Here is a 13,934-nt window from a genome sequence, read left to right on the forward strand (position 1 = left end):
ACAGAGCTCTTCTTCTTCCATGGCATCAACAGGGCACACAAGTGATGTTCTTTGTCGTTGTTGTAAGGGAAGAGGTCATTATGCAAGAGAATGCAAATCTCAGTGTGTGATGATTGCTACTGAGGATGGTGGTTATGAGTCTGCTAGTGACTATGATGAGGAGACTTTGGCTCTTATTACACGTGAAGAACACAGTGGAGATGATTCTAAAAATGAGATGCAATACATGGCTCCTAAAGACGCTGACAGGTATGAATGTTTAGTTGCTCAACGTGTTTTGAGTGTGCAGGTCACACAAGCAGAGCAAAAATCAGAGGCATAATTTGTTCCATACAAAGGGAGTTGTGAAGGAATGTTCTATTCTCGTCATCATAGATGGAGGGAGTTGCAATAACTTGGCTAGCATGGAGATGGTGGAGAAGCTATCTCTCACCACAAGATCACATCCACATCCTTACTATATCCAATGTTTCAATAACAGCGGCAAGGTTAAGGTAACACGTACTGTTCGTGTGCATTTTAGTATCTCTACATATGCTAATTATGTTGATTGTGATGTGGTACCCATGCAAGCATGTTCATTATTACTTGGTAGACCATGGCAATTTGATAAAAATTCTGTACACTATGGTAGAAACAATCAGTATACTCTTGTTCATAAGGATAAACATATTACTTTGCTTCCTATGACTCCTGATTCCATTTTGAAAGATGATATTAATAGAGCTAATAAAGCAAAACAGGAGCACAACAAGAGTGAAAATCAGATTGTGGCAAAAGAATTTGAGCAACAAATGAAGCCTAATAATAAACCATCTAGTGTTGCTTCTGAAATTAAATTGAAAAGTGCATGTTTACTTGCCACCAAATATGATATTGATGATCTAGATTTTAGCAAATCTGTTTGCTATGCTTTTGTGTGCAAAGAGGCATTATTTTCATTCGAGGACGTGCCTTCCTCTTTGCCTCCTGCTGTTACTAACATTTTGCAGGAGTTTGCCGATGTCTTTCCACAAGACGTGCCACCGGGATTACCACCTATTCGAGGGATTGAGCATCAGATTGACTTAATTCTTGGTGCTTCGCTACCCAACCGTGCACCATACCGTACCAATCCAGAGGAGGCGAAGGAGATTATGCGTCAAGTCCATGAGATGCTCGACAAAGGTTATATTCGTGAATCCCTTAGTCTAGGTGATGTTCCTATTATTCTAGTGCCGAAAAAGGATGGTACATCGCGTATGTGTGTTGATTGTAGAGGCATTAATAATATTACTATTCGTTATCGTCATCCTATTCCTAGGCTAGATGATATGCGTGATGAATTGAGTGGCTCTACAATATTCTCCAAAGTTGATTTGCATAGTGGATACCATCAAATTCGTATGAAATTGGGAGATGAATGGAAAACTGCATTTAAAACTAAGTTTGGTTTATATGAGTGGTTAGTCATGCCTTTTGGGTTAACTAATACACCTAGTACTTTCATGAGATTAATGAACGAAGTTTTACGTGCTTTCATTGGACGATTTGTGGTAGTCTATTTTGATGATATACTGATTTATAGTAAATCTTTGGAGGAACATTTGGAACATTTACGTGTTGTTTGTTCTATGTGATGCACGTTTGTTTGGTAACCTTGGAAAGTGCACCTTTTGCACCGACCGAGTAACTTTTTTGGCTATGTTGTTACTCCACAGGGAATTGAAGTTGATAAAGCCAAGATTGAAGCTATTGAGAGTTGGCTACAGCCCAAAACGGTCACACAAGCGAGGAGTTTCCTTGGCCTCGTTGGTTTCTATAGGCGTTTTGTGAGAGATTTTAGCACCATTACTGCACCTCTTAACGAGCTTACAAAGAAGGATGTGCCTTTTGTTTGGGGTACCGCACAGGAAGAAGCCTTCACGGTATTGAAAGATAAATTGACACATGCTCCTTTACTCCAACTTCCTGATTTCAATAAGACTTTAGCTTGAATGTGATGCCAGTGGAATTGGATTAGGAGGTGTGTTATTACAAGATGGCAAACATGTTGCATACTTTTCTGAAAAAATGAGTGGACCTAGTCTGAACTATTCTACTTATGATAAAGAATTATATGCTCTTGTTCGGACCTTAGAAACATGGCAATATTATTTATGGCCCAAGGAATTTGTTATACATTCTGATCATGAATCTTTGAAACACATTAAAAGTCAAGCAAAACTGAACCGTAGACATGCTAAATGGGTTGAATTCATTGAGACTTTCCCTTATGTCATTAAACACAAGAAGGGTAAAGAACATGTTATTGCTGATGCATTGTCTCGTTGTTATACTATGCTTTCACAAATTGACTTTAAAATATTTGGTTTGGAGACCATCAAAGATCAATATGTGCATGATGCTGAATTTAAAGATGTATTGCAGAATTGTAAGGAAGGGAGAACGTGGAACAAGTTCGTTGTTAACGATGGATTTGTATTTTGTGCTAACAAGCTATGCATTCCAGCTAGCTCCGTTCGTCTTTTGTTGTTACAGGAGGCGCATGAGGAGGATTAATGGGACACTTTGGCGTGAAGAAGACGGAGGATATACTTGCTATACATTTCTTTTGGCCAAAGATGAGATGGGATGTTGAGCGTTTTGTTGCTCGTTGCACTACATGTCAAAAAGCTAAGTCACGACTCAATCCTCATGGTTTATATATGCCTTTGCCTGTACCTAGTGTTCCTTGGGAGGATATATCTATGGACTTTGTTTTAGGTTTATCTCGAACAAAGAAGGGGAGGGATAGCATATTTGTTGTCGTGGATAGGTTCTCGAAAATGGCACACTTTATACCATGTCATAAAAGCGATGATGTTGTTAATGTTGCTGATTTGTTCTTTCATGAAATTATTCGCTTGCATGGTGTGCCAAATACTATTGTTTCAGATCGTGATACTAAATTTCTTAGCCACTTTTGGAGATGTTTATGGGCTAAATTGGGGGCTAAACTGCTTTTTAGTACTACATGTCATCCCCAAACTGATGGACAAACTGAAGTAGTCAATAGAACATTGTCTACCATGCTTAGGGCTGTTTTGAAGAATAACAAGACAGTGTGGGAAGAATGCTTGCCTCATATTGAATTTGCTTATAATCGGTCGCTGCATTCTACTACTAAGATGTGCCCTTTTGAAATTGTGTATGGTTTCCTACCTCATCCACCTATTGATTTGTTGCATCTTCCATCTTCGGAGAAGGTTAATTTTGATGCTAAACAACATGTTGAAATTGATCTTAAAAATGCATGAGTTAACTAAGGAAAATATTGAGCGCATGAATGCTAAATATAAACTTGTTGGAGATAAGGGTTAGAAAACGTGTTGTCTTTGCACCTGGAGGTCTTGTTTAGTTACACTTGTGTAAGGATAGGTTTCCTAATTTGCGCAAGTCAAAGCTAATGCCACGTGCTGATGGTCCTTTTAAGGTGTTAGAAAAAATAAATGATAATGCATATAAACTTGAGTTGCCTGCTGATTTTGGGGTTAGTCCCACTTTTAACATTGCAGATTTGAAGCCTTACTTGGGTGATGAAGATGAGCTTCCGTCGAGGACGACTTCAATTCAAGAAGGGGAGGATGATGAGGACATCACTAACAAAGTTACACCCACAACCCCTACTGATACATATACATGACCAATCTAGATCTCGCGCATGCCAATTAAATTACCAGGTACTTTCGTTTCTTGGTAATGATTCTAATGTTCGTGAGAATATGATGCTGCCTAAATTGGATACATTTTTCTTGCTTACAAATGAAGGCCTAGCTTGGACAAGAAGGATGATCATTGGAGCAAGATCAAGCATGGAGATGATGGCATGCGCAAGGGGAACAAGAACGTAGTTACAAGTGATGATTTCAGGACTTTGAAGCCATCATAATGAGTGTGTGAAGCCTTGGACGAAATATACAAGATGCCACTTCATAAATTTCGTCCAGAGGCTATTATAGGTGCTGTGTCACCTTATTATTGGGCCAGGCCCATGTAATTTCGAAATACTTGAGTATAGGCTGTTTTTAGAGTCCGTATGTGTGGGGAAACAAGAGTTAGGTTTGGTTTCGAACCCCTCCTCCAAGGGCCACAAAATCCCCCCCCCTCTTCCTCCATATATACAGCCCTTAGGGCGTCGTTTAGACTTTGGGTTTTGTTTAGATTAAAGTTCGCCATGGCTGCAACTTCGCGTACTTCGTTTGTGTTCAATGACCACACAAAGGCGTCACAGAACCCCACCTTGATCAATAAAGCTTTCCTCTTATATTCACAATATCCAGATTGCAATCTTAGTGTCTTGCTTGTTCTTTGTTTTCCTGCAGGAAACAGACCTTCGTGGTCAGGTTGATCATGCTCTGGCGTGGTCAATAACCTTTTAGAGTTGGTTTAGCGATTTCTAAGGTGTGACGTCCTCGCACGTTCGTAGTCGGATCGTCAAAGTCGACTTCCTCCAAAACGATAGCCACCATCTCATTGAAAGACGGGACACCTTCCCTCTATCAAAGTTCCTTTATTCCCAAAATTATTAAATATTCCAAAACTAATGAAAAATATTTTTGCAGATTTTTTGGAGTCCGTTTACTTACCGTATCAGTACCTCCTTATTTTCACGATTCTGGAGTGTTCCGGAAGGACTCTTTTATGTGTTCTTCCGGTTTCAAAGTTTGGATAATATTATTTTCAATATTAATAGGCGTACCTGAGATATAATGTTTTATTTGTTGCCCATTGACAACCTTCTGGTTAGTACCTTGAGAATTATTTATTTTGATGGCTCCAGACCGATAAACCTCCTCGATGACATATGGGCCTTCCCATTTTGAGAGGAGTTTTCCTGCAAAGAATCTAAAACAAGAATTGTACAAAAGAACATATTCTCTGACTTTAAACTGACGCTTTTGGATTCTTTTGTCATGCCATCTTTTAACTTTTTCTTTGAATAATTTTGCATTTTCATAAGCTTGGGTTCTCCATTCATCTAGAGAGCTAATATTAAATAACCTCTTTTCACCAGCAAGTTTGAAGTCATAATTGAGTTCTTTGATTGCCCAAAATGCTTTATGTTCTAACTCAAGAGGCAAATGACAAGATTTTTCATAAACCATCTTATAAGGAGACATACCCATAGGATTTTTATATGCTGTTCTATAAGCCCAAAGTGCATCATCTAATTTTTTAGACCAATTCTTCCTGGACCTATTGACAGTGTTTTGCAAAATTAATTTTATTTCTCTATTGCTAAGTTCAACTTGACCACTAGACTAAGGATGATAAGGTGATGCAATTCTATGGTTAACATCATACTTGGCAAGCATTTTACGGAAAGCACCATGAATAAAGTGTGAACCACCATCAGTCATTAAATATCTAGGGACTCCAAACCTTGGGAAAATAACTTCCTTAAGCATTTTTAATAGAGGTGTTGTGATCAGCACTACTGGTTGCAATAGCTTCTACCCATTTAGTAACATAATCAACAGCAACCAAAATATGTGTATACCCATTAGAGGAAGGAAAAGGTCCCATGTAATCAAATCCCCAAACATCAAATGGTTCAATAGCAAGTGAATAATTCATAGGCATTTCTTGACGCTTACCGATATTACCTATTCTTTGGCATTCATCACAAGATAAGACGAACTTACCGGCATCCTTGAAGAGAGTATGCCAATAAAATCCAGATTGCAATACCTTGTGAGCAGTTCTATCTCCAGCATGATGCCATCCGTAAGCTTCGGAGTGACATTTCCATAGGATGTGTCCCTGTTCATGCTCAGGTACACAACGTCTAATAATACCATCTACTCCTTCTTTATAAAGATGTGGGTCATCCCAAAAGTAATGTCTTAAATCATAAAAGAATTTTTTCTTTTGTTGGTATGTAAAACTAGGTGGTAAATATTTAGCAACAATTTAATTAGCATAGTCAGCATACCAAGGAGTACTATGAGAAACATTGATTGCAGCTAACTGCTCATCAGGAAAACTATCATCAATAGGTAGTGGGTCATCAAGCACATTTTCAAGCCTAGACAAATTATCAGCTACTAGGTTCTCAGCTCCTTTTCTATCAATGATATGTAAATCAAATTCTTGTAACAAGAGAACCCACCTAATAAGTCTAGGTTTAGCATCTTTCTTTTCCATGAGATATTTAATAGCAGCATGGTCTGTGTGAACAGTTACTTTGTAATCAACAATATAAGGTCTAAACTTATCACAAGCAAACACCATTGCTAAGAATTCTTTTTCGGTAGTAGCATAATTTCTTTGAGCACTGTCTAGAGTTTTACTAGCATAATGAATTACATTCAATTTCTTATCAACTCTTTGTCCTAGAATAGCACCAACAGCATAATCACTATCATCACACATAATTTCAAAAGGCAAGTTCCAATCAAGTGGTTGAAGAATAGGTGCAAAAATTAAGGCTTTCTTGAGTGTTTCAAAGGCTTCTAAACAATCATCATCAAAAACAAAGGGAATATCCTTTTGCAAGCGACTAGTAAGAGGCCTAGAAATTTTAGAGAAGTCTTTGATAAATCTCCTATAGAAACCAGCATGACCTAAGAAACTATGAATACCTTTTATATCTTTAGGACATGGCATTTTCTCAATTGCATCAACCTTAGCTTTGTCCACTTCAATACCTATTTCAGAAATTTTATGACCCAAGACAATGCCTTCATTAACCATAAAGTGGCACTTCTCCCAATTCAAGACAAGATTTGTTTGTTCACATCTCTGCAAAACTCGGTCAAGATTTCTTAAACAATCATCAAAAGATTTCCCATAAACAAAGAAGTCATCCATGAAAACCTCAACAATCTTTTCACAAAAGTCAGAGAATATAGCAGTCATACATCTTTGAAAGGTAGCAGGTGCATTACATAAACCAAAAGGCATACGTCTATAAGCATAGGTTCCAAAGGGACATGTAAAAGTGGTCTTTTCTTGATCAGGTTGAGAAACAGGTATTTGTGAAAAGCCAGAATATCCATCAAGGAAGCAAAAGTGTGTGTGCTTAGATAATCTTTCAAGCATTTGGTCAATAAAAGGCAAAGGGTAATGATCTTTTCTAGTTGCTTTGTTTAATTTTCTAAAATCTATTACCATTCTATAGCCTGTAACAATTCTTTGTGGAATAAGTTCATTCTTATCATTAGGAACAATAGTTATACCTCCTTTCTTAGGAACACAATGAACAGGACTTACCCATCTACTATCAGCTATAGGATAGATTATACCTGCTTCCAGAAGTTTTACTATTTCCGTTCTTACCACTTCTTTCATCTTCGGATTTAACCAACGTTGGTGATCAACAACGGGTTTAGCATCAGGCTCGATATTAATTTTGTGCTGACATAGAGTGGGACTAATGCCCTTTAAATCATCAAGAGTATATCCAATAGCAGCTCGGTGCTTCCTTAGAACTTTCAATATCTTTCTTCTTCATGTTCTGAAAGGTTAGCACTAATAATAACAGGATATATCTTCTTTTCATCAAGATAAGCATATTTCAAAGTGTCTGGCAATTGTTTTAATTCAAACACAGGATCACCTTTAGATGGAGGAGGACCTCCTAGAGTTCCAACAGGCAAATTGTGTTTAAGAGAGGACGTTGTTCAAAGAAAATTTTATCTATTTCATTTCTTTCATGCATATGAAAATCATTTTCATGGTCTAGCAAATATTTTTCTAAAGGATCAGTAGGTGGTACAGCAATAGAAGCAAGACCAATTAATTCACCCTTACTAGGCAATTCTTTTTCATGAAGATTTCTACTAAACTTGGAAAAAATCATGAGACTCATCACCAAAACTAACACTGACAGTTTGTTTCTTACAATTTATCTTAGCATTAACGGTATTCAAGAAAGGTCTACCAAACATAATGGGACAGAAGTCATCTTGTGGGGAACCAAGAACAAGAAAATCAGTAGGGTATTTTATTTTCCCACACAAGACTTCAACATCTCTAACAATCCTAATTGGTGATATAGTGTCTCTATTAGCAAGTTTAATAGTAACATCTATTTCTTCTATCTCTGCGGGTGCTATGTCATTCATAATTTCTTGATATAAGGTGTAAGGAATAGCACTCACACTAGCACCTATGTCACATAAACCATGATAATAGTGATCTCCTATTTTAACTGAGATGACGGGCATGCCAACAATAGCTCTATGTTTATCTTTTTTATCAGGTTTGGCAATTCTAGCAGGTTCTTCACAAAAGTAAATAACATGCCATCCATATCTTCTTCCAAGAGATCTTTAACCATAGCAATACTAGGTTCTACTTTAATTTGTTCATCAGGTTTAGGTGTTATAGTATAACTTTTTTTAACCACAGCTGAAACTTTAGCATGTTCCTTTATCCTAACAGGGAAAGGTGGTTTCCCAATATAAGCAGAAGGAACAACTAGATCAACATTATAAAGTATAGTTTCTTCTTTAATTGGTACCGGTTATTTAATTTCTTATTTAATAGGTGGGTGATATTTAAACCACTTCTCTTTAGGGAGTTCAACATGAGTAGCAAATGATTCACAAAAGGAGGCTACTATCTCAGAGTCAAGTCCATATTTAGTGCTAAACTTTTGAAAAGCATCGGTATCCATAAAAGATTTAACACAATAATACTTAAGTTTAATAACTGACTCTTTACCTTCCTCAAGTTCCCAATCTTCAGAGTTGCATTTAATTCTTTCCAAAAGATCCCACCGGAATTCAATAGTCTTCTTCATAAAAGAACCAGCACAAGAAATATCAAGCATGGTTTGATAATTACGAGAAAGCCGAGCATAAAAATTCTAGATAATAATTTCTCTTGTGAGCTCATGATTGGGGCATGAATATAACATTGACTTAAGCCTCCCCCAAGCTAGAGAGATACTTTCTCCTTCACGAGGCCAAAAATTATATATATAATTCCGATCACGATGAACTAGATGCATAGTATAAAAAATTTGGTGGAACTCCAATTTCAAACGATTCCAATTCCAAGATCCAATATCATCGCATAACCTATACCATGCCAATGCTTTTCCCTTCAAAGATAAAGGAAAAACCTTTTTCATAACTTCATCCCTGGGTAGACCTGCAAGCTTAAACAATCCACAAATTTGTTCTACATATAACAAGTGCATATCAGGATGTTCGGTTCCATCTCCTACATAAGGATTAGCTAGCAGTTGTTCTATCATACCCGAAGGAATTTCATATTCAATATGTTTAGTAGGTGCTGTAGGTTGAGGGGTAGCTAATTGTGGTTCCAGACGAGGTGAAGATACCCCGAACAAACCCCTCAAAGGATTGTTTTCCATAGTAACAAGTGACAATAAATTTCAGCACACTATATAAATGTTTCCTTACCAAATTCCACTTACCAAAGGCGCTTCACTCCCCAACAACGGTGCCAGAACATAGCCTTGATGACCCAAAAGTATAGGGGATCAATTGCAGCTCTTTTCAGTAAGAGTGTCGAACCCAACGAGGAGCAGAAGGAAATGACAAGTGGTTTTCAGTAAGGTAATGTCTGCAAGTGCTAAAATTGTAAGTAACAAAGTAGTTTGATAGCAAGATAATTTGTAACGAGCAAGTAACGATAGTAGTAATAAAGTGCAACAAGGTAGCCGAATACTTTTCAGGCAAAGGACAGGCCAAAATGGTCTCTTATGATAAGCAAAGCGTTCTTGAGGGTACATGGGAATTTCATCTAGTCACTTTCATCATGTTGGTTTAATTCATGTTCAGTACTTTGATAATTTGATATGTGGGTGTACCGGTGCTTAGGTGCTGTTCTTACTTGAACAAACCTCCTACTTATGATTAACCCTCCCGCAAGCATCCGCAACTACGATAAAAGTATTAAGAATAAATTCTAACCATAGCATTAAACTTTTGGATCCAATCGGTCCCTTACGGAATAGCGCATAAACTGGAGTTTAAGTTTCTGTCACTCTCGCAACCCATCATCGAATTTCTACTCCACAATGCATTCCCTTAGGACAAAAATACGGTGAAGTGTCATGTAGTCGACGTTGACATGACACCACTAAGGGAATCACAACATACATACTATCAAAATATCGAACACATATCAAATTCACATGATTACTTGCGACATGATTTCTCCCGTGACCTCAAGAACAAAGGTAACTACCCACAAATGGTAAACATGCTCATGATCAGAGGGGTATTAAATAGCATATTGGATCTGAACATATAATCTTCCACCAAATAAACCATATAGTAATCAACTACAAGATGTAATCAACACTACTAGTCACCCACAAGTACCAATCTATAGTTCCGGTAACAAGATTCAACACAAGAGATGAACTAGGGTTTGAGAGGAGATGGTGTTTTCGAAGATGTTGATGGAGATTGCCCTCCCCAAGATGGGAGAGCTGTTGGTGATGATGATGACGATGATTTCCCCCTCCGGGAGGGAAGTTCCCCCGGCGGAATCGCTCCGCCGAAGGGCAAAAGTGCTCCTGCCCAAGTTCCGCCTCGAGGTGGCGGCGCTTCGTCCCGAAAGTCCTCCTCTTATTTGTTTAGGTCAAAATGACTTATATACCAAAAGATGGGCACCGGAGGTGAGCCGAGGGGAGCACAACCCACCAGGGCGCGCCTGGGCTCCCTGGCGCGCCCAGGTGGGTTGTGCCCACCTGGTGGGGCCCCTCTGGTACTTATTGGCTTCAATAATTCTTATATATTCCATAAAAAATCCTTGTGAAGTTTCAGCTTGTTTGGAGTTGTGCAGAATAGGTAGCCTGACGTAGCTTTTCCAGGTACAGATTTCCAACTGCCGGAATTCTCCCTCTTGATGTGTACCCTGTAAATTATGAGAGAAAAGGCGTTAGAATTACTCCAAAAAGCATTATTATGGATAAAAACATTATAAATAACAGTAAGAAAACATGATGCAAAATGGACGTATCACACCCACATATCAAATTATCAAAGTAGCGAACACGAATCAAACCAACATGATGAAAGTGACTAGATGAAATTCCCATGTAGCCTCAAGGACGCTTTGCCTATTATAAGAAACCGTTTTGGCCTATCCTTTGCCACAAAAGGATTGGGCTATCTTGCTACACTTTATTTAACATTATCGTTACTTGCTCTTTACAAATTATCTTGCTATCAAACTATCTGTTACTGACAATTTCAGTGCTGGCAAAAAATACCTTGCTAAAAACCACTTTTCATTTCCTTCTGCTCCTCGTTGGGTTCGACACTCTTACTTATCGAAAGGACTACAATTGATCCCCTATACTTCTGGGTCATCAGCAGGTCATAGCAATTCATCATATACCAGCAGTAGCTCATAGCAATTCATCATCTAGCAGCAGTAGGAGCAGCTCATGGCAATTCATTATATAGCAGCAGCAGGAGCAGCTCATAGCAACTCATCATATAGCAGCAGCAGCTCATAGCAATTCATCATATAGCAGCAGTAGCTCATAGCAATTCATCATATAGCAGCAGCAGGAGCAGCTCATGGCAATGCATCATATAGCAGCAACAACTCATAGCAATTCATCGTATAGCAGATCAGAATGAAAATTTGGCAAAAAAATTAGAGGAGATCCTCACCTTGTTGGATGAGATCATCCTTCAACAGCACCACGGCCTGGGAGGAGGCGAGGGGGAATGAGGTGCCTTCTGCCGGAGTGGGGCATCGGCGATAGTTGTGTGGTGACCGCCAGAGTTGAGCGTTGGACAGACCATAGTGGAGCAGCTGCTGGAGACCATGAGAGTGAGGGGAGGCACCATAGAGAGGAGCAGCCAGGGAGAATGGGCCCTAACCGCCGGCCATCTTGCCTAGCTAGGTAGAGCATCATTGAGGAGCAGGCCAAATGGGACCTGTGGTGGCAGCTCGCTGGAGGAACCGTAGCGCTGCAGGAAGGAGATCGAGGTAGAGGGAGAGGAGATGCAAGCGGGTAGGGAAATGAACTCTTGCGTGTTTTTTTAATTGAGGGTCACGTGTGGCGTGGGCGTGACCAGTGGCATTTTGAGTGTAATAGGCAGACAACAGAGTCATTTTGCTATTCGCATTCCCTTCAATTTTTTGTGAGCTTCTACACCAAGCACCCCTCCCCCCAAGTGAAGTAAGTTAAGCCCAAGCCCATAACTCAAAAACGAGTTCTTTACATCTTTTATGGCTTATTTTGACAATAACCTCTCAAAAGGCAGAATAGAATTGGCCCTTAACCTATTCAATTGTGTGTGCAATGATGAATCACTCATGCCTGCTATAGTGTACATTTAGGCATCATACATGGCATAACCTAATACATGTGCATTTCATTATAGAATCTAAAATATGCAATGTTTATGTTAGTTCATACGTTGCACATGATGTTTAAATGCCTCTTAAATCTGGTCAGTCAAGTGATGGTCTTTAAGCCTCCTTCTATGCTTGTTTTCTTGATATGTAATTCAATGTTGTGCAAGATTTGCTCACACATCTGTTGAATTACTTGTTTGTATTAGCCAGCCATACTAGGACTGTTTGCTTTGATTACTTGTTGTTCTTGACCTAACAGAGCTTGTCAATGATTTAAACACTAAGGGTTGTTGTAGTGGGGGCTTGTACAACTCATAGGTGACATAAAGGTTTGGTTGTACACTAAACTAGACTCTCCAAGAGTACCTGGAGGTCCAGTTCGAAGGTATGCCTAGTTTTTACATAGCGCACACATAGTAAATGCTCATTTCATTGTGTGCAAGAGATGTGGCATGTTTCATTATGTGGTGTTGTTTTATTATAAACTCATCCTTTGGTGTTGTTCACAGACTAGAAAGTATGCATATTTATCTTCCAAGGAGACCAATAACTAGTTTGTGTCACCTTGCAGAGGGGGTGCAATGAAGATAAGATTGAGGATTTCCAAGTACAAGATGTCAGGAAGGAACCTTGCGAGATAAGGAGGAGCAACGCTGAGCCTTTTCAACCAGATATGGTAAGTCACTGTATTACAATTACCAGGACATCCTATTTGTTTGATATTGTGCTTGCGTAGGGTTCTTCACCTGTAACCCAGTCATTGGGCCATTGATTAAAACTCCCTCCGCTCACTACTATATGACGTTCTAACTTTTTTGTAAATCAGATGCATGTAAACACATTTTAATGTGTGTGTTCACTCATTACGGATGTAGTCTACTTTTAAATATCTAAAACATCTTATAGTAGTGAATAGTGTGAAACTACTTCCTACTATGGTAGAGTTTTCAATGTCATAAATGTCATAACCAAACGCATGTTCACATCATTGGCCTCCCTGTCATTACTAGGATCTTGATTACATATAGTCGAGATACTTCATAGGGGGGAAACAATATTACATTACTTGTTCCTTTATATAGTAAATGTAGCTAGGCCATGGATGTTATTGAGGCATGCATGTATGCATGTTGCCAACTCAATAGTTCAATTGCTTGTTTGTTTCAAGCATAGTTAAATTGTTATTTTCAATTGCTTTATTTGTCCTCAGTTAATGAGATGTCCAAATAATGATGCCTGATGTAGGGTATTTGTATAAGTATTAGTTGACATAATTAAAGGCCTTGCCATTTAATTACTCTGATGAAGTGTGCCTGAAGCTTTGAAGTCTATTAACCAACTATTACTGCATGAGGCTCACAATCTAGTTTATACGAGGCTAATGATTGCATAGTTTTGCTTGTTGTAGTAGGTTTGTCTGAATCCCTCTGTTGTCCATTATGCTCCCTAAGACTCTTCCGGAACATGGCACACAATGTTCCAGCTAGTTAATTAAGCTACAGAATGGCTAGCTGCTTGCTTACTTATACGCAAGATATATATGTATATATAATGTTCAGTAGTTGCGTGTGGTATAAATTTGTAACATGTTTGTGTTTTGGATTTGGCCC

This window comes from Triticum dicoccoides, chromosome 5A, assembly GCF_002162155.2.
Source record: "Triticum dicoccoides isolate Atlit2015 ecotype Zavitan chromosome 5A, WEW_v2.0, whole genome shotgun sequence".
Classification (NCBI taxonomy): Eukaryota; Viridiplantae; Streptophyta; class Magnoliopsida; order Poales; family Poaceae; genus Triticum; species Triticum dicoccoides.